This window comes from Galeopterus variegatus, unplaced genomic scaffold (assembly GCF_000696425.1).
Source record: "Galeopterus variegatus unplaced genomic scaffold, G_variegatus-3.0.2 Scaffold6, whole genome shotgun sequence".
NCBI lineage: Eukaryota > Metazoa > Chordata > Mammalia > Dermoptera > Cynocephalidae > Galeopterus > Galeopterus variegatus.
In genome coordinates, this window is record NW_007726117.1 from 833,124 (window position 1) to 858,525 (window position 25,402).

At 42.8% G+C, this 25,402-nt stretch overlaps 1 protein-coding gene and 1 pseudogene across 1 annotated transcript in view; one reads left to right on the forward strand and one right to left on the reverse strand.

Moving 5' to 3' along the window:
* RAB3B (RAB3B, member RAS oncogene family) overlaps window positions 1-698 on the reverse strand; it is a 55,776-nt gene extending 55,078 nt beyond the window's left edge. Inside the window, exon 1 of the mRNA XM_008576333.1 lies at window positions 533-698. The gene's annotated coding sequence lies outside the window, so the exon portion shown is untranslated. The remainder of the gene's footprint in view (window positions 1-532) is intronic.
* Window positions 699-3,355: 2,657 nt separating this feature from the next.
* LOC103593428 lies at window positions 3,356-4,695 on the forward strand (annotated as a pseudogene).
* The last annotated feature ends 20,707 nt before the right edge of the window (window positions 4,696-25,402 follow it).

Genomic DNA, 25,402 nt, shown 5'->3' on the forward strand with positions numbered 1-25,402 from the left:
GCCCCTTCCCCTCAGCACCTCATTCCTCTCCACCTCAGAACGACCCCCGCCGGCCCAGTGCGCTCCCCTCAGCTCTTCCCCTCCACGCCTCCCGCCTGCCCTCCCCTCGCTCCCTCAGTTCTGTCCCTGCTGCACCCCTTCCACCGCCCCTCTCAGCCGGCTCCTCACAGCTCCCCCGCCCCCAACGCCCCTCTTTCCTCCAGAGACCCCTCACTGCCCTCCGGCTGCCGCTCATCCTTTCCTCCCGGCCGCGGCGCCCTCCTTCTTGCCCCCCTTCCCTACGCCCCCTGCCCGTGGAGCTCCCGCGGCGGCCCCCAGGGTCCGGGGAGACCCCCCTCAGCGCCCGCTCCTGAAGCTAGCGCCTCACTGTCGCGGCGTCCCCTCCTTAGCGGCCTCACCCAGCCCCTCCTCCTCGGGGTCCCCTCCGCTACCCAGCGCTCCCTTCCAGTGCCCGCTCACGGTCCGCAGCGCCCCGCACTGGGGATCGGTCCCCCATCCTCCGCGGGCGGGGTGCTGGGGCCGCGCCCCTTACCTCGGACTCCGAGTGCGAGACGAGGGGCTCGCTCCCGGACAGCTCTGCCAGACGGTCGGGCCGGGCTGTGGGCGGCGGGAGGCGCGGCTGGGCTCAGGGAGCAGGGCGGGGCGGGACGGCTCTGGTCCCCACCGCGGCGACTTAGCACTGAGGCTCGGGCTCCAACTGGGCTCGGCTCCGACGGGGTCCAGGCCCCGCCCAAGGGCGGAGTCCGTGTTCGCTCCGCCCCCGGCCCGCAGCTCTGGGCAGGTGTAGGGAATCCAGCGACTATCGTGGTTTATCTTGATGCTCACGCCTCGTTCCACAGGCTGAACTTGGGTGATCAGAGAGCTTTTATGATAATGTAGGTGATGATGGGTACTGAGCTTTGCCACTTCCTTACTGCTTTCCTGTGGGTTACGTCGCTCCATCCTCACAAAAGCCCAGGGAGGCAGGCACAGTTCGAACGGCTGACCACAGGTGGACACTAAGCCAGAAGCCAGGGCGTCGTCCTCCATCCTACGCAATCCTTCATGCCCCACCTCCCGTCAGTCTGGTAATAACACCACCGGACCGTGTTCTTGCCCTCCTCTCCACTGCTCTTCGCTGGCTCAGGCCTCATCACTTCTTGCCGGGTCTAATGCAACAACTTCCCCATTCCTGCCTCCACTCTCCAACCCATCTTCTACGCCAGTAGCCTGAGTAACCTTTTTAAATGTCACCATGTTACCATCAACTTTGTTTAAAAAAAAAAAAACTTTCAGTGCTTCCCCATCACCAGCAGGAGCTTGGAGGCTGCCAACTGGAATGGGAAAATATTCTTTCCTGGCAATTAGGAAGTCCCAGCTCTTCTAGGGGTGGCAGGTAAAGGAGGTAATTAGCACTACACCCTCAAATCCTGATGTGGATTTCACTTCCAGTCTTCCTCAGATCTCGGGAGCCAGCTGACAGCTTTGGTCTAGAATCCTTGCCCTCCCCCACACTCCTCCCCCATTCCAAATTTTAGAGGTCTGAGTCAGATACCCCCCCCCCAAAGTTCCATTATGACCCTGTCCACAGTATGTCTTTCCAGCCTAGGGAACCATGCAAATCGACAGTCCTGCTAGTTGTGGGGCCTATCCTTCAGACTCATCCTTCTGCTCTTCTGAGCTTCTTGCCCAGGCATTTCATTCACCTTCCCACTGCCCATTTCACTGCTAGCCCTTTCACTGCACTCTAGAACCCTGTTCCTTTGTCAACAGACTCCTATACCTTCTGCTTCTTCAGAGCATTCAGGTTACTTTTTGACTTTATTGAAACCTGACCCTCCTCCAGGACATTGTAGGCCTCTGCAAGGCGGCTTCTCACTTTTCTACTCCCCACACACCATAAAATCAGGAGTGGAGTCAGCATTGCCCCCTTGTACAAAAATTCTTTCTCCTTTGCTCTCCGGCCATACCACCCTCTACCTTTCCTCATCCCTAACACCAAATTACTCTTTATGCATTAAAGATTTCAGCCCCTGGCTCGTGGCGGTTCACTCTCGTCCCTGTCCTGCCACTCTCTTCAGTAGTCATGGGGTTTCCTCCATCTTTGGCCTCCTCTTCATGTCACCTTGGCCACTGGCTCCTGTTGTCACACTGAACCACTTAATCACCCGTTACTGGTACCTCTGTAATCTCAAAATGAAACATCCTGAAACTGAAATGAAAAACGCTGAACGCTCCTTCACTCCCTTTCTCCCACGAGGCCCTAGTTTCCTCATTTCAAAATAGGTGGAGTAATAATGATTATTCATTCATCACAGGAATGATAAGACAACATATAAAACCATCCTTTTAAAGTTGTGAAACAGTATAAGAATAAATGGTATTGCTTTTATGCATCCTCAAGTCTTCTGCTTGCTTTCTCCTTTTTCCTCCCCTGAAAGGCCATGTAGTAGAGCTGAAAGAACACAGGCTTGGGATCAGGCAGACCTGCCTTTTAATCCTTGTTCCACCGTTTGCTTGCTGTGTGATCTCATATCAATTACCTCATTTTTCTAACACACACATGCCCCTTCCTCATTTAAAGAAAGAGCAATAATGAGGAACACCTCCAGAGTTGTACGGATCAAATGAAAAAATGAGCTACTGGAAAACACTTGATAGAGTGCCAGGCATACAGTAAATACTTGATAAATAGGAAACACTGTGGTTTCTGTTATAATACAGAAAAAATTTGATTTTTTAACCGCAATTGCCTTCCAAGAAGGATAGATCCTAATGAACAGAAGGTCCCTTTGCCCTAATCAGGGCCTTGATGAGTGTGGTATATGTAAGTTTAGGAGGAGAAGGGGAGGACCAAATTGCTCTTTGTAAAAGAATGGAGGAGAATTTCAAGTTCATTTGGCAAAATGGGAGGGGAAAAGGAAAAAGATGATTAAGTCAGTGTAAACAGGTGCTACTTAGATAAAGAGTCAGTAACATTTCTGTTGGGCCGGCCCGGTGGTGCACTGGAGAGTATGCCGCTTGGGAGCGCGGCGGCGCTCCCGCCGAGGGTTCGGATCCCATGTGGAGACCGGTTCCCGCTCACTGGCTGAGCGCGGTGCAGGCGCAACACCGAGGGTTGCGATCCCGTTGCCGGTTCCCGGTACGGGCGCGACACTGAGGGTTGCGATCCCGTTGCCGGTCAGTAAAAAAGACAAAAAGGAAAAAAAAAAAAGAGAGTCAGAAGGGGCCATGAGCACTGAGCCAAGCTCACAGCCATGGGGCCTGGGCTCATGGGCAGACATGTTCCTGATTTGAGGTGAAAACACGAAAAGAAGATAGAATGAATAATAATGCTTTTGCACAACAATTTCTTGCTGCTGCTGCTGTGCTGCTGGCCTTCTTGATCCTCAGCCTGCAGCTCTTCTACCTGATCCTGGCATTGCCAGCTAAGAATGGAGTGAGCAACAAGAAAAGAAAGAGGATCATGCCTGACCCAAGGACAGATCTCCCTGTGACAGACCCCGTTTATGAAGCTCTTTTGTACTGCAGCATCCCAAGTGTGGCCAAGCACAGTATGGAAGGCCATGCCCCACATCATTTTAAGCTGGTCTCAGTACATGTGTTCATTTGCCACGGGGACAGGTACCCACCATATGCCATTCCCAAAACAAAGAAATTGGCTGTACTTTGATGGCTAACAGGAAATCTTATCACCCTGAACTGGAAGCTTTCATTAGTCACATGTAAAAAAGGATCCAGAGCTTATTTCGAAAGCCCCTTAAACTCCCCGCCTCTTTACTCCAATTACACACTGTGTGAAGATCACACACATTTGCAGAATGGCTAGTTCCTGAGGGATATCTACCTAAAAAAACACAAACTCCTACTGAATAATCAGTCCACAGACCAGCTTTACTTAGAGACTACTGGGAAAAGCCAGACCCTGCAAAGTGGGCTGGACTTGCTATATGGCTTCCTCCCAGATTTCGACGGGAAGAAGATTTATTTCAGACACCAGCCAAGTGTTCTGACTGCCCTGGAAACTGCTATTGCCCAGGGAGACACCAGTATCTGAAAAAGGAGCAGTATCGTCAGTACCTCTTAACATTTGAAAAACAGCCAGCTAGAGAGGACCTATGGGGAAAGATCATGGACATCCCCACCAAGCAGCTCTGAGCTGCCAACCCAGTAGACTCCATGCTCTGCCATTTCTGCCACAATGTCAGCCTCCCCTGCACCAGAAATGGTTGTAGTGATGTGGAGCACTTCAAGGTAATCAGGATGCATAAGAGGATGAGAGAGAAAAGCAGAAGAAACTGTACCTTGGGTATTTGTTGCTGGATGCCCACTGCATCCTGAATCAAACCATCGACTAGATGCAGCGTGCTGCTGAGGGCAGGAAAGAAGAGATCTTTGCCTTCTATTCTGCTCACGATGCCATTCTGTCACCATTTCTCAGTGCTGTGGACCTTACAGAAGCCAGGTTCCCACGGTTTGTGGCCAGATTGATCTTTGAGCTCTGGCAAGACATTGTCAATGAACATTCTGTTCGTATTCTTTACAGTGGTGTTGATGTCACATTCTATACCTTTCTGCAAGGACCATCAAAAGTGTTTTCTCAAGCCCATGTGGCCCCTTGAAAACTTAGTCCACTTTGTCAAAAGGAATATGTTTATGGCCGTGAGTAGCAGTAGTACTAATTATTATGATGCATGTCATAGGGAAGGATTCTAAAAGGTATGTAACACAGCACGATTGAATCTGTGCCAATACAGAGGACTGGGAAAGGTCTGCTTCTAATTCTGTCTGTTGCTAAGGCTACAAGATTATTAATGTTTAAAGGCTAAAAATTGTTTTGGGGAGCCACATAGATGGTTTGCGTTGAACAGTAAGCACATTGCTATAATCTGGCATGTGAGTTACTTGGTACAAAATGGACAGTTCACAGAGAAAAGAAGGTACTTTATCATAGCCAGACTTTGCTTGGAATGCCATAGTAATATTTCAGTATCCAAAGTTACCAATCCAAGTTTGCATTCTTTTGGCCTGCCATGATACTGCATGATGGAACCAGCAAACCTCAGCCAAAATTTTCTTAATCTTGGACAATTTCATCCTGTCCTTATTCAGTAAAATGTTTCCTGAAGTGATTTATCTAAAATAAGGGTTGGCAAACTTTTTCTGTAAAAGGCCAGATAGTAAATATTTTAGACTGTGAGGACCAAAAGTCCACATTATAGTCTCTATTGCAACTACTCAACTCTGCTCTTGTAACATGAAAGCAACCACAAAAGATAGATAAATGGGTAAGTGTGGCTGTGTTCACAGGCAGTACAAAACAAGTGGGAGCCAGGTTTGGTCCCCAGGCTGTGGTTTGCTGACTCCTAATCTTTTTTTTTTTTTTGTCTTTTTGTCTTTTTTCGTGACCGGCAATGGATCGCAACCCTCGGTGTTACTCCCACACCTCGCTCAGCCAGTGAGTGGGAACCGGTCTGTATGTGGGATCCGAACCCTCGGCGGGAGCGCCGCTGCACTCCCAAGCGGCGCACTGTAGCAGTGCGCCACCGGGCCGGCCCCCTGACTCCTAATCTTAAAAACAAGTTTGACTTCCAGCACTTTGAGAACCCGTTGAATACCAGGAATTATTCAATGGTTCTTCCAGTATCTTCTGCTAGAAAGACAGAATTTGGTTTGTATCTGACACTACAACAACACTTGAGGTGAAATAAACATTGAATCAGAATGAATCATAGAAAAAAATATTAGAATGATACTTGATGTTCATGATGATTGTGGTACAAGATAGTTTTAAGTATGTTTTAAATATTTGTCTGCTATAGTCTATTTTGTATTAATCTATTTTATATATGCTGACATTTTGTATTCTATTTAGTATTTTTATAGTCTAGGAAAATATATTCTAAGACCATTTTTAGATGTGCTCTTATTCCTAGAGTAATATGCAATCTGCTGTATCTGCTCGGTGGTTAGAAGCCAGAAGCTAAATTCAGGCACTTTCTTCCAATAAAACTAATTATGTCCCACTCCCTTTGACAAGCCATGGAATTGGATCAATTTTTAAAACATTTTTATCAGCTTCAAATGATAAATTCTGATTGATTTTTAACTATGCTTTTGGAAGAACTTTGTTACTAGATAGTTAAACAATCTTTATGAAGTATTTTGTATGTTAGAAGAAATTATAATTAAATCTGTGATTTCTAAACTAATGGTGCTAGTTCTGTTTGAAGAGATGTAAAGTGCAAGTGAGATTTTCGGGTGCCATTGGCATTCCAGCTTTCTTTGTTTTTGTCCAGTGTTGCATTTGAATACATCTGTTTCTATAAATAAATTTTTGACAAATTTTTAAAAAAAGAGTAAGAAGAAACCCTCCCATGGTAGGTAGACAAAAGAGTGTGTAAACACTGCAATGCTGAAAATGGAGTAAGTGGTTCATCACGCATATGATGTAAACACTTTCATGACTCTCAAGACTTCAGGAAAGGCCATGATACCTAGGAATGCTTTCTGAGAGAGAGGAATCATGAGGGTACATGAGCAGGGAAGTTGAGCAATGCACTTTGTTAGGTCTTAGTTGAAAAGGGAAACTGAAGGCAGAGGTAACTAAGCCCTGGAAGAATTTGCAGAAATCTTGTGGGGGACTTGTGAACTTACAAGAGTTATGAAATGTGACAATTGAGCTCACTGCACATAGATCTTAAAGGGGCAGGAAGGACACATCAGACATTTAGGTTGTATCATTTATGTCCCCAGTAGCTACCTCCCTATTGACTTGCAGGTGGTCACTAGAGGAATGTACAAAACAAATCAAATTATATTAAACTATCTTCACTTCCAGATCCAAATGCCCAAATAAGAATGGGAAGGAAGACAAAATTCTACTTTTGCCTTGGATCAGATTGGTTAACAATAATAATCATTGTGTCCTTAAAATAAACTAGGATCATTTACATCTTTTATCTCATTTCATCCTCAGTATAATCATGCAAGGTATGGACTGTCATCCCCTTTTTTAATAGACAAGGAAACAAATGTCAGAAGGTTTAAGTGACTTGCCCAAGGTCACACATCTGGTGAATGGCAAAGCCAGATGCCAGGTCTGTCTGACGCCAAGCCCCATGGCTCTTTCTATTAGACCCCAGTATTTTTGTTGCTCGGTGAACACCATTGTAATTGAGTCCTGCAAACAAAATGTCCTTAAATCTTTCTAGTTGCCAAGGTAGAGAAATCAGCCTTCTCTAGCTCCTAGGTTTTACATAAAATATAAAATTGATGCTTTTTATTGAATGAGAATTAGTCACTTAGAAAAGATAGTGGCATAAGTGGACATCATTTGGAATATTCAAATCTTCACAAGGTAAACCTTTATCCCAATGTGAGTCCCCCATGGCAAGCCTAGGAAGTTAGATATGTTGACAGGTCAGGTATTTTCATCCAACCCCTTCAACAGGGTGCCTCATGCAATGGGGGAGCTGAAGCAGGTGCTAGAAGGCCATGGAACATGGGAAACAGTTTACGAACAAAAGGTTCAATGAGAGGAGAGGTGGAAGATGGAGCCGGAGAGAGAGGCAGGGGCCAGATGGTCCAAGGCCTTATAAATCTTATCAGGGATTTAGGACTTCACCTCACAGACAAAAAGGTTTTAAGCAATGGAGTGACATGGTTACATATGCATGTGAGAAAGATAGCTCTGACTGTGGCTGGAACATAATAGATTGGATGGGAAGAGTTGGGAGCAGGGAGACAGGAGATAGGGAAGACAGTTAAGAGATTGCTGTAATAATCCACGTGGGAGATGAAGAGGACCTGAGCTAATGTCACAGCAATGGGGAAGGTGAAAAGTGGAGGGATTTGATACATATTTAGGGGATAAAATCCCCTCTTGGTGATAAATTAAATGTGAGATACGAAGAAAAGAGCACTGGCATAAACAACCAGGTAGATAGTGAAGCCATGTACTGAAATAGGGAGTACAGAAGCTCTTTCTGTTATTTATTGCTACATAACAAACCACTCCCCAAAATTCAGTGGCTTAAAACAGCAATAATGTCTTATTTCCCACAATTCTGTGAGCAGCTGAATGGCATCTTTGCTAGTTTCACCTGGGATCACTCGTGAGCTGCATTCGGTTGGAAGGTCTAAGAAGTCCTCGCTCATAGGTCTGGCAGTTGGTGCTGGCTGAGGGCTGGTGCCAAGATTCTTATCCACATGGCCTCTCATCCACCAGTAGGCTAGACCAGCTTACATGGTGGTCCCAGGACAACATTTTTTTTTTTCCTTTTTGTCTTTTTTCGTGACCGGCAACGGATCGCAACCCTCAGTGTCGCGCCCATACCGGACCGGGACCGGCAACGGGATCGCAACCCTCGGTGTTGCGCCCGCACCTCGCTCAGCCAGTGAGCGGCCGGTCTGTATATGGGATCCGAACCCTTGGCGGGAGCGCCACTGCGCTCCCAAGCAGCGCACTGTAGCAGTGCACCACCGGGCCAGCCCCCAGGACAACATTTTAAGAGCGTAAAGGCAGAAGATAAAATCTCTTAAGGCCGAGCCTCAGAAACCACATAACATCATGTGTGCTGTATTCTATTGGCCAAATCAAGTCATCTCCATCTCCAGATTCAAGGAGATTGAGAAATCAACTCCCCTCCTATTGGGAAGAAGAGCAAAGTCGCATCAGAAAGGGGCATGGATACAGGGAAGGGAGGAATCTATTGTCTTTATTTGATCTACTACTGGAGTGGAAACTTGGATAATGAGAAAAAACGAGTATCTCAAATGCCACCTCATGCACTTATCATTCCTTCTGTCTCTGTGCTTCAATTTCTTTTTTTAAAAACGAATGAACATGCAAGTCCATTCTCCTCACCTGCATCTGTTTATAAGGTGAAACTGGTAAAAAATGCACACAGAGGGCACTGCCACATCATCAGGACACATCACTCTCAGCAGGGGTGGAATCTGAGACACACAAGGGAAACTTTCAAAATGTGAGTAATTAGAACCCAGGCGCCACCCACCACTCTTCCCTCTACCTCATCCACCCTGCCAATCTTTTACCAAGGCCAGTCTGTTCTACCTCCCAGGAGCTCTCCATTCCATCCCTTCCTCTCCATTCCGCAGCCAGAATCTCCTCGCTGTCCTACTCCCACGATACCCTTTGATCTTCCCTATAATTCACACTCCATACTGCAGCGGACTCTTCCTAAACCTAGCTTAAAACCTTCTGTTGCACTTCTCTGATATGTGGGACAGCTCAGCAGGGAAGAGCCTGAGATGTTAGGTCTGGCCCCATCTAGGTGCTGGGATGCAGAGTTGAGTCTTTAAGCTGAACCTTCAAGGATAAATAGGAGTTAAATGCAGGGAGAAGCAGCCCATGAAGATGGACCAGCATGAGCAAAAGCTCATTTCAAAGGTGTGAAATGATGTGAAGTCTTTAGGGACCTGCAGAAAACCTTGAGTCTCTGGAAGCACAGCCATAATGGGCACAGTAGCAGAGGATGAGTGAGGTGGAAGAGGTAAGCCAGTTCCAGAAGTCAGTGTGTTAGAAAGATCTTAGCCTGCATGATAGGGAATGGGTTGGAGGTTCCCAGACACTGGAAGGGAGAACATAGAAAAGGCTGGTGGGGTGCCTTCAAAAGATATTAGAGTACCTGAGATGAGAGGTGCAGTGGGACATTAAGGGGATGAAAGGGAGAAGATCTGATGGCTGATTGGATGTAGATGGGGAGAAAGGAAATTGAGGCAACTAGGAGGACTTCCTGACCCAGGTAGTGTCATTGACTGTGAGAAAGGGAACAGAAGACACAGCTATGGGGGCAGTGGGGTTCAGAGGAAGGGGAATAAGAGCCCAGTGGTAAAAGAGCAACTGCACTGGAAATGATTATTCGTGTGTCTTTATTTACTTTATTCAAATTTGATCAATCCCACCAAGTCAGCTCTCTCCCATGGAGCCCAGAAGCAGAATCGAGCACTGCCGGTACCCTTGTCTGTGCCTCTCCTACCCCCTGGGTCTCTTTCTCCAGTTTTGTTTGTTTGTTTGTTTTTATTATTATTGAAACATAATTGATTATACATATTTGTGGGGTACAGAGTATTTGTACAATATGTGATGATCAAATCAGGATAGTTGGCATATTTGTCGTTGCGAAACGTATTCATTCTTTGGGACCATTAACCAATTTCTCCCTAACCCCCCTCCTCCTCTCCTTCCCTCCCCACAACCACAGTTCTGTTCTCTCCTTCTGAAAGTTCAACATATTATTGTTTGTTTCTTTTTTCTTTCTTTCTTTTTTCTTTTCTTTTCTTTCTTTTTTAGCTTCCACTTATGAGTGAGAACATGGGGTATTTCTCTTTCTGTGCCTCGTTTCCCCAGTTACTAAACAGAGAGACTACCTATTCCATAATTTAATACAATGACTAGACAGCACCCTATTATCAGGGTTTTAGTTCAAAACTTAATTACGGATTTACTGAGGAGCCAAAGAAACCTCAAACCAGTCCTCCCTCACCCATTCAACCTGAGAGACTCCTCTATAGCCTTGACATACTTCTAAGGATGGGGAAACCACCTTCTCTAGGACAGACTGCTTTGCCTTCGGATAACTCTTATTGTTAGGAAAGTCCTCTTTGCTAAAATTTGCCTGTTTCAGCTTCCACCCTCTAGTCCTAGTTCTTCATCATTATATCATCCACTCATTCATTCCACAAAGATTTGTTGATCGCTTAGTATGTGCCAAGTAGTGTCCTAGGCACAAATTACACAATCACGAAATAAACAGACAGACCCCTGCTCACACAAAGGTTATAAATCCTAGGAGATGAGACAACAATAAGTAAACAAAATATACAAGATAATTTCAGATAGTGATAAGCATATTTAAGGAAATAGTCTAAGAAGATGATGGGGTAGAAAGTGACTAGGGGAGGGGCTATCTTAGAATGATTAAACAGGGACAGCCTCTCCAAGGAAGTGACATGAGTTGAGACCTGATGGATGAGAAGGAGTCAACCCATTTTAGAGATGAGGAAATTAAGGTGCAGACACGACAGATAATTTTCCCTGGGTGAAGCTATGGCTAATTGCCTTCCCCTCTTGCAGTGTGTTTACACAGCAGTGACTTGCACACAACTATGATACGCGGTCAGGGTCCTCGGTGCCTATGAGCCCACCCAAAACACAAAGGTGACCACCTCCCTTGGTCTCATAAATAATCACTTACCACTGATGAGTCACCTTTCTGGACCACCTCTGTTAAATAAGGGAATTGAATTAAAATAAATATAATAAATATAAACTTTGGAATCAGATAGGTCTGGGTTCAAATCCAACTTTCACCATTAGCAGCTTACATGACTGTATTTCTCTAGATTACAGGTTGCTCATCTGTAAAATGAGGGTGGGAATTATTTCACTGGATCTTTGCGAGAGTTAAAATAAAAATGATAATGAAAGTAAACTAGGTGGTACATAATAGGATATTCAATAACATCAGCTACTTCATGGGATCTGCCAGCTCATAACTAAGTGCGTAAAGCTTGCCAATGATTCCCCTTCAAATACATGTCCAGGGAATTAAATTACAGTTACAAGTCGCTTATAATCTGTAAGATAAGTTAGGGTGCCTTTCTGAATTTTGGAAGAAAGTCTCGTATTTAGTCTTTCTCAGAGGGGTTGCTAAGGGAGGCTTCATGAGTCTGCCCCATGACCCTTGGCAAAGGTCTAGTCTCATGCTCCCTCTTGCGTCCTGTTTGGGAACTGCAGCATTCTCCGTGGACTGACCAGTAGCCGTGGTGCTGAAATCAGCCTGAGCGAAGGGGCTGAATGAAAGGGAACAAACATTTGATAAGCACCTGCTATATTCCAAGAACTTTTGGGGGTGATTTCCTTGTATTATCTCATGTCTGCCATCAACCATTCAACAGAAGAGTAAACTGAAGCTCGGCAAGGCTAAATGACTTTTCCAAGTATCTGTGGATAGTAAGAGACACAGCAGACCTAAACCAAGGGAAGAACTGGAAGACTCAGTGATGTTTATTGCACTGCAGGATAAAATCCAACATCCTTAGCAAATTTGATCAAGTCCTTTTCTTTCCAACCACTAACCCCCTTGATCCTTGTGCTGTGGCCACACAGAATGACTTAAAGTTCCCAGAAATTGCTTTATACCTCAGCGTTTTCACACAGGTCCTTTATACCTTAGGTGCCTTCCTCAACACCCCTCCATTATCTAGAAAACTCCTTCCCACTTATCCTGCCATTCCATCATTCTTACTTGGAAAGAATTTAATCACTCCCTCCTCTAAACTACTTCTGGACCTTAGACTTTCTGTTAGTAAATAATGCCTAAAGTAAGATGCTCAGCCCTAGGAAATTAACATTGCCCATTCTTTCATTCAACAACTATTCATTGATGGTGTACCAGGCATGGCTGCAGGTACTGAGCACTAGAAATACAATGATGAGCAAAACAGACACAGTCCCTATTCATCTAACTTACATTCCGGTGAGGAATGCAGACATTAAACAAATAATCGCACCAATAATTAATTACCATTATGATAATTATTGTGAAGGAAAAGCAGTGAGGAGATAGAAAAGAAAAGGCTGTTTTGGTGGCATGATCAAGGGAGGTTTCACAAAGTAATTTAGGAAGGATTTCTGAAGAATGAGAGTTAGGCAAAAAGATGGGGGAAAATTCTCGTAGTAGAGGGAACTGCATATGTAAAGGCCATGAGAAAATCTGAAAAACAAAAAGAAGGCAAGCATGGCTGGAATGTGTGATAGAATGAGAGGATAGTAAACAATGAAGCTGGAGAGAGAGCTGGGAGCAAAATTATGGCATCCATTTAAGCAATATCATTGATTTTGGACTTTATCCTGAGAGTAGTGGAGAAAGAGACAACGAAGAGTTTCAAGCAGGGAAATAAGCAGAATTATGTTATAAAGAGAGCAGTCCCTGTGGAGAACAGTTGGAAAGAGGGGCAAAGATGGATGCAAGAAAACCACTTAAGTACCTACTCATTTCATTTATTTAGCCATCCCATGAATACTATTGAACACATACAAACACACACACACACACACACACACACAGAGTCATGTGTAACTTAACAACTGGGATACATTCTGAGAAATGTGTCATTAGGTGATTTCATCATTGGGTGAAAGTGTTTTAGGAAGGAAACAGCAATGAGTTTTTCTATTATCTATACTGACCACTAGCTGCATGAGCATGGGCCCTCTAATTATGTTACTAAGACTCTCTGTACCTCATTTTCTTCATCTGTTAAATGGGGATTAGAATAATCCCACCCCCCAAAAAAATTATGAAAATTAAATTACAGGTAGGGATTATGCCTGGCCCTCAGCAAGCATTCAGTGAGTGTTAGCTAACTGTTATTAACTATTATTTCGCTATGGGGATGGGTAGGAATCATTTTAAAATGTATGTGTTCTAAAGTAGACAATAACCCTTACACTTGGGGTCAGACTTAATGTTTCAAATGCTTGGCTTTCTATCTTAAAGGTCTGAGCTCCCTTTGGGAGTATCACCCCATAGGTAGGCTAGGCACCCCCGCATGACATATTTTGCAGTAGGCTCGTTTACACCAGCATCACTACAAACACATGAGTAATGCATTGTATTATGACGGCTATGATGTCACTAGGTAATAGGAATTTTTCAGCTCCATTTTAAGCTTATGGGACTACTGTTGTACATGTGGTTCATTGCTGATTGAAATGCTGTCATGCAGAGCATGACTGTGTAGTAACAGATCCTATAGTAGGATTTGAGGACACAACAGTGAACAAGACAGATAAAAGCCCTGCCCTGATGGATCTCATACTACAAAAGTCTAAGTGACAAATGTTGATGGTTTAGGCGATGGTGGTGATAATGGGGATGAAAAGGAGTGAATTAGTTTGCTAGGACGGCCTTAATGAAGCATCACAGACTGGGTGGTTTAAACAACAGAATTTTATTTTCTCACAATCTGGAGGCCAGAAGTACAAGATCACAGTTGGTTTCTTCTGAGGCTTCTCTCCTCGGCTTCTGGATGGCTGTCTTCTCTTCTTGTCTTCCCATGGTCTTCCCTCTGGATGTGTCTGTGTCCTAATCTCCTCTTCTTATAAGGATGCTAGTGGTTTTGGATTAGGACCCACTCCTATGACTTCATTTTAACTTAATTACCTCTTTATAGACTCTATCTTCAAATACAGTCGCATTCTCAGGTACGGGGAGTTAGGACTTCAACATATGAATGAGGGAAGGAACACAGTTCATCCATAACAAGTGTGAATAGATTAAAAAAATAGGAGAGAAAAATGAACAGTAATTGATGATTAAGGGGCAATGTTAGAAGGAGATATCAAGGATGAATCTCAGGTTTCTGGCAGGTAAAACAGTGGAAGCTGGTGCTATTTATTTACTTGATAAGGAACACTGCGGGGAAAATCACTGTTGGGACCACCAGAATCCATTTCCTTTTTTTCACTAGTTGTGGTCTTGTAGGGGTCCTAAAGCAATGCAGAAAAATACATTAGTGTGGCCAGCAGCACATCCAGATATTTATTGGCACATGGTATCCAGTATGCTGGGTGCAGGGGTGGATCAAGCATTATTCATGCAAATCTGAATTACAAAAACAACTTTCGAAAATGATTTTATCAGCCAAACTTCCCTCACTCACGTCCCAAACCCATATATCTTCTCATTACCACAAAGGAAACCAATGGGTGGAGTTGTGAAAGCAGAAGCCAGAGTTGAGCCAGTAGAAGGTCGAAGAAAGAATAAGAGGTGAGGAAAGGTTGACAGCATGGGTCAGGCTGGGGAGACACGTAAAGCCCAGAAACGATTTGCTTAAAAATGAGAAATACCGGGCCGGCCTGGTGGCGCACTGGAGAGTGCGCCGCTTGGGAGCACGGCGGCACTCCCGCTGAGGGTTCGGATCCCATGTGGAGACCGGTTCCCGCTCACTGGCTGAGCGTGGTGCGGGCGCAACACCGAGGGTTGTGATCCCGTTACCGGTCAGTAAAAAAGACAAAAAGGAAAAAAAAATGAGAAATACCGGGCCGGCCTGGTGGCGCACTGGAGAGTGCGCCGCTTGGGAGCACGGCGGCACTCCCGCTGAGGGTTCGGATCCCATGTGGAGACCGGTTCCCGCTCACTGGCTGAGCGTGGTGCGGGCGCAACACCGAGGGTTGTGATCCCGTTACCGGTCAGTAAAAAAGACAAAAAGGAAAAAAAAATGAGAAATACCAATGCTTGTTTAAATTTGCATAGGAATGGTCTAATAGAAATAGAATGATGATATAAAAGAGAGAAAAAGGAACATTCACGTTAAAAAAAAAAAAATTCTGAGGACAAGGAGGGGATGGCTCCAGAGCTCAATGGAAGGATAAGTAGGAACCATCTCCTCCACTGGAACAAGAGGAAAGGAGAAGAAGATGGGACAGATGTAGAAAGGTCTGTAGATTTATTGGTGGAAAACTGAAGGAGTTACATCAGATCTTCATAAAGTCAAAGTGTAATGGAATATGCCAGTCAGCTAGGTTGAAAGGACAAATAGGTGACTGTGGTCAGAAAATAGAATTTCCGAATTTGAGATTTCAGATAGAACAGTTGTGAGTCACAACAATATGAGACCACTGCAGTGGGGGGTGAGATAGAGTGGAGATCACTGGCGATGAGGAAGGCAGATAAATGAGGGGCCAAGATGTTAGATGATGTTCCCATTATGATGTTTTTCATGGCAAGTAAAGGGAAGCTGAGCTTCAGCTGACTTAAATATAAGGGAATGTATTAGCTCCTGTATCTGGAAATCCAAAAACAAAGTGGGATTCACGGGGACTTAATCCACTGGTTCCAATTGTGTTTCACTGAAGTTTTCTCAGTATATCCCTCCTCCATGTGTTGGCTTCATCCTCAGTCTGATATGATGTAGAAATCTCTTTCCTAGGAGACTGCATAGAATTTCTTTTTTTTTTTTTTCCTTTTTGTCTTTTTTCGTGTCTGGCAACGGATCGCAACCCTCAGTGTTGCGCCCGTACCGGACCGGACCGGCAACGGGATCGCAACCCTCGTTGTTACTCCCGCACCTCGCTCAGCCAGTGAGCGGGAACCGGTCTGTATGTGGGATCTGAACCCTCAGCGGGAGCGCCACCGCGGTCCCAAGCGGCGCACTGTAGCAGTGTGCCACCGGGCCGGCCCTGCATAGAATTTCTAAAAAAATTTTTTTTTCTTTTTCTTTTTGGTGGCCAGTCAGTATGAGGATCATGTGACCTTGGTGTTATAAGGCTGCGCTCTAACCAACTAAACTAACCAGCCAGCCCAGAATTTCTTTTTTTTTTTTTTTTTTTTTTTGGTGACCGGTAAGGGGATCGCAACGCTTGGCTCGGTTTGGTCCGCACCACGCTCAGCCAGCGAGCGCACCAGCCATCCCTATGTAGGATCCGAACCCACGGCCTCGGCACTACCAGCACCACACTCTCCCGAGTGAGCCACAGGGCCGGCCCCAGAATTTCTAAAATATTAATTTGAATTATGAAGCATTCCAAATTGTACATTGTTATCCGAACTTATTTAACCATGTAATCATTTTCTGGGGGGACAAGTGTTCCATAGAATATATTTTGGGAGACAGTTCCATAAACTTGTTAAACAACAATTATTGACTATTATATATCAGTCACAGTTAGTGGCAAGCCACGGAATCTTGCTCTGGCTTATTTAAGAAAGAAAAGAATTTACTAAATAATATTGAATAGATCATAAAGTACCCCAGTGAAGCTGGAAAAGTAGGTTTGGGGAACACACTGCAGACATACTTGGAAGACACCAATGCTATTGCCATTAAGCACTAAGCTTGTACTGCCAACACCGCTAGTCTGTGACACTGGACACCACCACTGGCACCACAAACACCACTGCTCTAACTACTCAATCTCCCTGCATATGGTGCTGTCTCTGCTGCAGAGTACTCAGGAAAGTGTATCTGACTGGCTGAGCCTAGGTCATGTGCTGATAGTCCAGTTGCAAAGGAGACTAGAAAAGCAATTATCTGGCATTTTTAACTTCTAAATTGAAAAAGGGGCTCTGCTTCCCTCCAAAATTTATAAGATGAAGGATTTCCTGAACCTAAGACAGTGATTTTAATGTGTTGGCCAAAAAGAATTTTTAAATGTCACATAGTCCACTCATTTCTTTGCCCTACATGAACTACACCTCCCCTACCCCATATTTATTCCTCAAAAAAAAATTCATAATTAATACAATGCAACTCAAAGTGCAATGACTCACACACCAGAAGTGGTACAACCCAAAGTCTCATCATTCACTACACCCAGCTAGAAATCTTGAATGTCAAAGTGATGAGCATCTTTCCTCTAATTCCCTTAAAATCACATCTGTAAATATGTTAGTTAGAAAGTTCACCACTATAACCAGCAGGGTGCTGTTGTAGACTATTTAATAAATACATTCTAACTATTTTAAGCAGAAAACATTTAATACAGGGAAATAGGTACTGAAAAATCACTGGAAGGACTAGAGGAACAGATGCTGAACTGGCTCTCAAGGAATGACTCTCAGAACAACATTGCAGACTGTCTGAAAAGGGAAATGAAAACTTTATGTCAAGTGAAAAGTTAGAGAATCACGAATCTGCTCCCCCAGGTTCTGATTCCAGGATAACACCACGTTAGCCAATCTTCAAATAAAGAGCAATTGTTCTCCTGGAATACACTGCTGTTGCTACAACCTGGGATCAGGAGCTGCTGCCAAGAACTATTGGCTCCAGCACGATGGCACATCTGCTAGATCATGCCAGGAAAATAGAGGCCTCACACTTTGCCAACTCTCTCCCCACGGTTCCCAATTTAGGTCTCACATGAAAGCATCACTGTAGAGTGAGTTCACTGCTCAGAAGTTATATTTGTCTTGTTTTTTGGTGGCTGGCCGGTATGGGTAGCCGAACACTTGACACGGTGCTCTAACCAACTGAGCTAACTGGCCAGCCCTCAGAAGTGATAGTGAGTGAAATATCATAGTAGTGAATAAGGTGTTCAACTTCACAGATGGTGATACTACAGCAGAAGCTTGGTGGGAGGCAAATCCAGATTGGCTCTATTCCAATAAAGTCATATCACTGCTTCACCCATGATAGAAGGAATCCAGTATAATCAAACTGACACTAGGTACATGGCTGGTCCCTCTGGATTATGGCACCAAGTCCAGAGGCTCAGTAGTGGTTGCCGCTGTCAGCAAGTTGAGCACTCAGCAGTGGCAAGTGACAGTCCAGCCTTGGAGAGTCTGCATAACTATAAGCAGTGGCCCTGACCCTAAACTGCTTCCCATGGCCCAGAGTGGCACGGGAGAGCAGCTAAATTTTCCTGCCCAGTGAAGGGAGTGGAAGTGGTGTAGAGGGGCTGATGGACATAGAGGGGCCTTGCAAACAGGATAAAAGGGCAGAGTGAGTGGACTGACCACTGGAGACTGATAGAAAAATAGACATCTAAGCAGAAGCCCTCATGGAAGGATGCACCAGGACCAGACAGTATGCATTACACCTTAGCAGATACCAGCATGGGCAGTGTCTCCTATCTGATGACATTGTACAATGCTCTAAGATTTAGAAACCACCCAGAGAAGGAAGTAGATAAAAATCTTAAAGTCAACTGAGTTTAAGCCTCAGATAACTGAAAAACCTCAGACCTAACTATCAAGATTTCTCTGTCTTATGCAGAATGGGGGTTTGAAAAAGAATTGTTATTAGAATACACAATTATTTTTCTTTTCTTGTAACTGTATTTGTTGGCTTGAAAATTTATACCTGTTATCCAGCAAAAGCATTGATACTATTTTTGAGTTGGTTGACTTGAATACAAATTGCATAGTATGGTAGAGTGAGTGGTTAAAAGCATGGACTCAGGAGCCAAACTGCCTGCATTCAAATTCCAGCTTTGATATCTGCTGGTTTAGATAGATTACTGCTTACCTGCTGTGTGCCTCAGCTTCCCTGTCTGTAAAGCAGAGATGATAATCATGGTAATAGAATTAAATTTATTCAGGTTGTTGTTAGGATTAAATGAATTAATATAAGTGGAATGTTTAGAATAGTTCATGGCACATAGTGCTTGCTGTATAAACGTTCGCATTATCAGTTAAGGTTTGAAATTGGTAGTCTTGAAACTATTTGCTTGCATGATCTCTGACAGAATTTTGGAAAACTGGGCCGGCCTGTGGCTCACTCGGTAGAGTGCGGTGCTGATAACACCAAGGCCCCGGGTTCGGATCCCATATAGGGATGGCCGGTTCGCTCACTGGCTGAGTGTGGTGCTCACAACACCAAGTATGGGTAGTCTTGAAACTATTTGCTTGCATGATCTCTGACAGAATTTTGGAAAACTGGGCCGGCCTGTGGCTCACTCGGTAGAGTGCGGTGCTGATAACACCAAGGCCCCGGGTTCGGATCCCATATAGGGATGGCCGGTTCGCTCACTGGCTGAGTGTGGTGCTCACAACACCAAGTCGAGGGTTAAGATCCCCTTACCGGTCATCTTTTAAAAAAAAAAGAATTTTGGAAAACTATACCTCTTCACACACTTTTAAGTTGACATCTCAAAGTTTCATTATTTAAATAAATGAAAAGGACATAATTTCTGGCATACTGTAAATATTAACATTTACAATTAAACTGTTACATCACTTTTTTAAATGTGTCCACTAGAATCTAAGTACCATAGAAATTCGATACCCACATTATTCACTTAGAACTAATACATGCACAGGTTCAGCTTAACAACTGCAAATTTTACATCATTCTGTTTCTCCTTGAACTTGTATTTCTTCCACTTTACCCACAGAATTTTAACCTAATGTAAAGTATTTATATGTCCAAAAGTCTCTTATTTGTCACCATGTCATACTTCTTTATAGTAAAAATATGTATTTAATTGGAATAAAAATGTTAAAATTTCTTTTGACTGTAATAATCTAAGTTGTGTTGGACAACAACTTTCCTACCCTATTTTTCAACCTCTCGACACCCCCCCCCCCCACACACACACACACTTTTGGCTGTCTCTGTGGTAACCAGCTACATTTGTAGTTTAAGGACACCTACCTGTACCTACACTTCCTTATTTCTTGCCATCTGCCTTAGGGGTTCTCTGTCACCTCTGTGTATCTGTTCTCTGAGGAAATTAACTTCTTTGGGGCAAACCTTGACCAATCAGGATTAACCATCTCAATAATAAACCTTATTTTGGCTATCTCTCCTGTGTTTCACTCTCCCTAGTCCCTCATTTCTGTCTCCTACAATCTCTTCTCAAAATATGTGACCTGTATAGAAGGCCCCGCTTTTCAGAGAACTTAAGCCAAAAAAGCTAAAATTTTTCTTCCAGATTCAGTTATCATTATAAGAATTAATATGCCAATCAAAAAAAAACCATCTATAAATGTTAATTATTAAACATAAAATGTAAAGCTCTATTAAAAAATGTATCTTTTAATGACTTGAGGCTTTAAAATTTTTTGGTTCATGTATCTGTGGGAAGAATGTTCCTATGGCTAGAATGAGGCAGGATTCAGCATTAACCCTTTTTTTAAATGTCAAAAGTAATTCTCAAAATGTTAAAAACTTAGTTCTCCAGCAGATTCTGAGTACGTGCCTAAGTTTTGATTAACTCATTAATGAGGACCAGCAAGATAACAAACCAATTCAAAGGATGATACAAGAGACTTATGTGCATATATATTGTTGTAACAAAAAGGAATACTGGAATAAGATTGCTAAATCAGATATAAAACTAGTTAATGATGTAGGGCAATAAAACCATAACCTTTGAGGTTATGTTCTCCTTGAGAAAGTCATCATTTGCATCTTATTAAGTTTTCCTCAAGTTAACATCTCACTCTATGAAGTTATAAAATGTCCGGACACTAATTAATAGTAAATAGTGAATTAAATTAAGTTACATTCTCTTGGAAAGTCAGATAACCCTTTAGGCAGGCTTGTTACAGCAGTGCTATACAATGAAAGTTTTGAGCAATTTTACTTAACACTAGTTATTACTTTTGGAGATATAAATGCTGAAAAATCATGTAAACATAAATAAGTACATGAAAATGAAAGGAGCTTCATTATTGCAATAGCATTAAGTTCTTTGAAATCTTTCTGAGTTGCATGTCAAAAAATCACAGTGATCTAATATCAAAATTTTTTAATGATATGTCCATTAATAATTCAAGTAGGTCCTCTTTTGGTCACCTGGTAAGCAAAGAAATAGAAAGCATCTAATTTGCAAAAGAAAAAAGAGAAAATTGTTACCTGTTAGAGACATTTTCTTTCTCAATTTCTGCAAGGATATCACAAAGACCTGCTAAAAATACTTATTAACTACATCTCAGACTTTTTCACTTGTTTTAGAGGTATCTTGCATAACCCAAATTCCTCAGAAAGTGCTGATAAAATCTTTGCCAGTATAATAAGCTTTGATAAAATGCATTTATCTTATCATGTGTGTTAGGTATATTTTAATCTAACACTTGGCTTTCATTCAATTTATAGGAAAGCTTTATATATTACCTAATTGGCCAACCCATTCTTCAATGTTCAATCAATCAGTTAAATCAGATTTTCTTTCAGAAAGACTTCATTTTGGTGAGTTGAAATATGTGTTTTGAAATCAAATGTATTGAGATATGAATTACACACAATAAAATGCTCATGTTTAGTTTACAGTTTGAGTTTTGATAAATGTATTTACCTGTGTAACCATCACAATCAACATTTCCAGCACCACAGGAAGTTCCCTCTTGTTCTTCTGTGGTCAATTCCTTCTCCCCTCACCCCCAATGCCAGGTGACTGATCTTCCTCACTCTGTAGATAAGTTATAAAACTTCATTTCATGTACTTTTCTTTTTTGGCTTGTCTTTTCACTCAACATATTTTTGAGATTCATTCATGTTGTTGCATGTACCAGTAGTTTGTTCCTTTTTATTCTGAGTAGTACCCCTTTGTACAAATATACCCCATTTTACCCATTTATGTGTTGATAGACATTTGATTCCAGTTATTTAGAAATTATGAATAAAGTTGCCATGAACATTCTTGCACAGCTTTTGTGTGTAGTATATATGCTTATGTTTCATATAATCCATACAGTCACCTAATTCTAGAGTTTCTGAGTTACACAGTAAGTGTATATTTAGTTTTATGAAACACTGCCAGGGCTGGTCAGTTAGCTCAGCTGGTTAGAGCACAGTGCTGACAAAACCAAAGTCAAGGGTTCGGATCCCCGCACCGGCTAACTGCCAAAAAAATAAGTAAAACATTGCCAAACTGTTTTCCAAAGTGGTTCTACCATTTTATACTTTCACCAGCAATCCATAAGAGTTCCACCTTCTCCAATGCTCCCCTACCTTAGTATCATCCGGGTTTATTTTAATTTTAGCAATTCTAGCAGGTTGGAAGCGGTAATTGTAATTTTAATCTGCATTTCTCTGATACCTAATGTCACACATTCTCATGTGCTCATTGGCTATTCATATATCTTCTTTTGGAAAATATCTGTTCAAGTCTTTGCCCAGAGGCAACATTATAATTCACTTCATTTTTCAGTGCAAATAAACCAGTTAACATGAATTCCTATGACAACTATCTTAATTCCAAATTCTAACCCTAAAATAATCCAGATTCTAACTCAAAATATTCCAGATTCTAATTCTAAGAGGTGAAGTCTTGTCATGAATTTGTCACCTGGATGACTTCAAGATTTTCTCTATGCTCTCTTAGAACTCTCCCTCAGGAGAAATGCCTTCTTTAGTAACAGTCGGGGATTGGAAGAAGCAGATTTTCAGCACCTCACTTTACTACACCTGAACTCAAAATATCCCAAATGGTGCAAACTGCCCCACTTCTAATGTCAGGTTTTGCTCTTTACAAAACTGTGCTCAGTATAGAACTATGTACATGAAAAAAAAAAAAAAAGCCTCTAATCAAGGAAGTTTAGTAATATTTTAGTTTCCTTTTGTTTGGTGCCCCAAAGGTTTTTATGTAACAAGCCTGTATTAGTCTGTTTCTGTTGCTTTTAACAAAATACCTGGAACTGGGTACTTTGTAAGAAAACGAAATTTATTGCTTACAGTTTTGGAGGCCAGGAAGTCCAAAGTCCAGGGAACACTATTAGGTGAAGGCCTTGGTGGTGGTGACAGTGACCCAGGGGTCTCACATGCAGAAAATGGCAGAGCAGAGAGAAAGATAGTTCCATTCACCTTCCTTTTAAGGCCCTCAGAATCATGCCCTTGACCACCATTTTTAATCCATTCACTAGGGCATGGTCCTACAATCTAACCACCTCTTCGAGGCCCCACCTTTCCATTATCATGATAGGATTTTCCACCCTCAACCGTTAGTGGGAATTAAGCTTCAAATATATGAACTTTGGGGGACACAATTCAATAGCTCACAGCAAGGGTAACATACCACATTAAAATTTAGGATGAGAGGTATGCCTTTTTTTTCTGTAAAGCAGAAAAGGGTAAATAGTGACAAGGAAGGTGGAAATAAAATATCTTGATGACATTTCCTGAGAAATCATTTTTTTTTTAAATTGTGGTAAAACACACATAAAATTTATCATTTTAATCATTTTTTTTTCCTTTTTGTCTTTTTTACTGACCGGTACAGGATCACAACCCTCGGTGTCGCGCCCGCGCCACGCTCAGCCAGTGAGCGGGAACCGGTCACCACATGGGATTCGAACCCTTGGCGGGAGCGCCGCCGCGCTCCCAAGCAGCGCACTCTCCAGTGCGCCACCGGGCCGGCCCATTTTAATCATTTTTAAGTGTTCAATTCAGTGGTGTTAAATACATTCACACTGTTTGACAACCATCACCACCCATCCACTTCCAGCACGTTTCCATCTTCTCAAACTGAGAATACACCTAATTAAAAACTAACTCCCTACTCATCCTACCCCCCAGCCCCTGGCAACCACCATTCTACTTTCTGTCTCTATAAATTTGACTATTTGAGGTATCTCATATAAGTGAAATAATACAATATTTGTCCTTTTGTGTTGCATTTATTTCACTTAGCCTAATGTCTTCAAGTTTCATCCATGTTGTCAGAATTTCCTTTCTTTTTAAGGCTAATAATATTCTATTACATACAAACCACATTCTTGTTTATCCATTCATCTATCAATGGACATGGGTTGCTTCCACCTTCTGGCTATCATGAATAATGCTGCTATAAACATGGGTGTACAAATATGTGTTCAAAATCCTGTTTTCAGGCCGGCCCCGTGGCTCACTCAGGAGAGTGCGGCGCTGGTAGCGCCGAGGCCATGGGTTCAGATCCTATATGGGGATGGCCGGTGCACTCACTGAGTGTGATGCGGACGACACCAAGCCAAGGGTTACAATCCCCTTACCAGACCAAAAAAAAAAAAAAAAAAAAAATCCTGTTTTCAATTCTTTGGGGTATATACCCAGAAGTGGAATTGCTGGATGATATGTTAATTCTATGTTTAATTTTTTGAGGAATCCTGGGAATATCACTTTTAGGAAGACAAAGATCTGGAAATCAATTCACTAAAGTGTCTGTGCCCATGTATCCCTTGTAAAGTCATTATGTACCCCAGATTGAAAACTCCTGTTCTAATGAGTTACACCAGAATGTAAAGAAAGTAATGTGGTGGGAAAAACATGAGCTTGGAATTGACAGCAGTGGTTAGAATCCAGTATTTACTTAAGTCTAGAGCGTGAGGACTAGTCACTTCCTTCTCCAAAGTTCCCCTTTTCCATAAAATGAAGTTAATGATACCTATCCCACAGGACCATTGATGGTATTTAAAGAGAATGGATGAAAAGAACCTACCACAGAGCTTGCTGAGTCACTTGAAAGGACACAGTTTTGGCCTTGGTTCACAGGTCAGGAAAAAACTCTTATCTTAGGGGAGAATGGTCACCTGATATCAGCCATACATGTGCAAACAGATAACTTCAACAAAGTGGAGCAGGGCTAAGACAGATGTATTGAGGGAGGGATGTTTAATCATCATGAGAAAAGTCAGGGAAGACTCTCTGAAAGAGGTGGGTTGTGAAGGAAGCGCAGAAGGAAAAAATGTTTTAAGCTGAGGAAACAAGATGAGACACAAAAGCATAAAACCGCATGTTATCAGGGAAACTCAAAGCAATCTGGTGTCACCACAACAAAAAATGCAAAGACATGTATGGGAGCAAAAGAGGTTGAAGAAGTGGGCATCTTCTTAAAGGCCATGATAAAGATCTCGACTTTATCCTATACCTTAGTTTCTTCATGTTTCAAATTCTTCTTCTATAAAATATGGATTATAATAGCACTTTTTTCACAGGGCTGTTAGGAGAACTAAAGGGAAACTAAATGGGATAA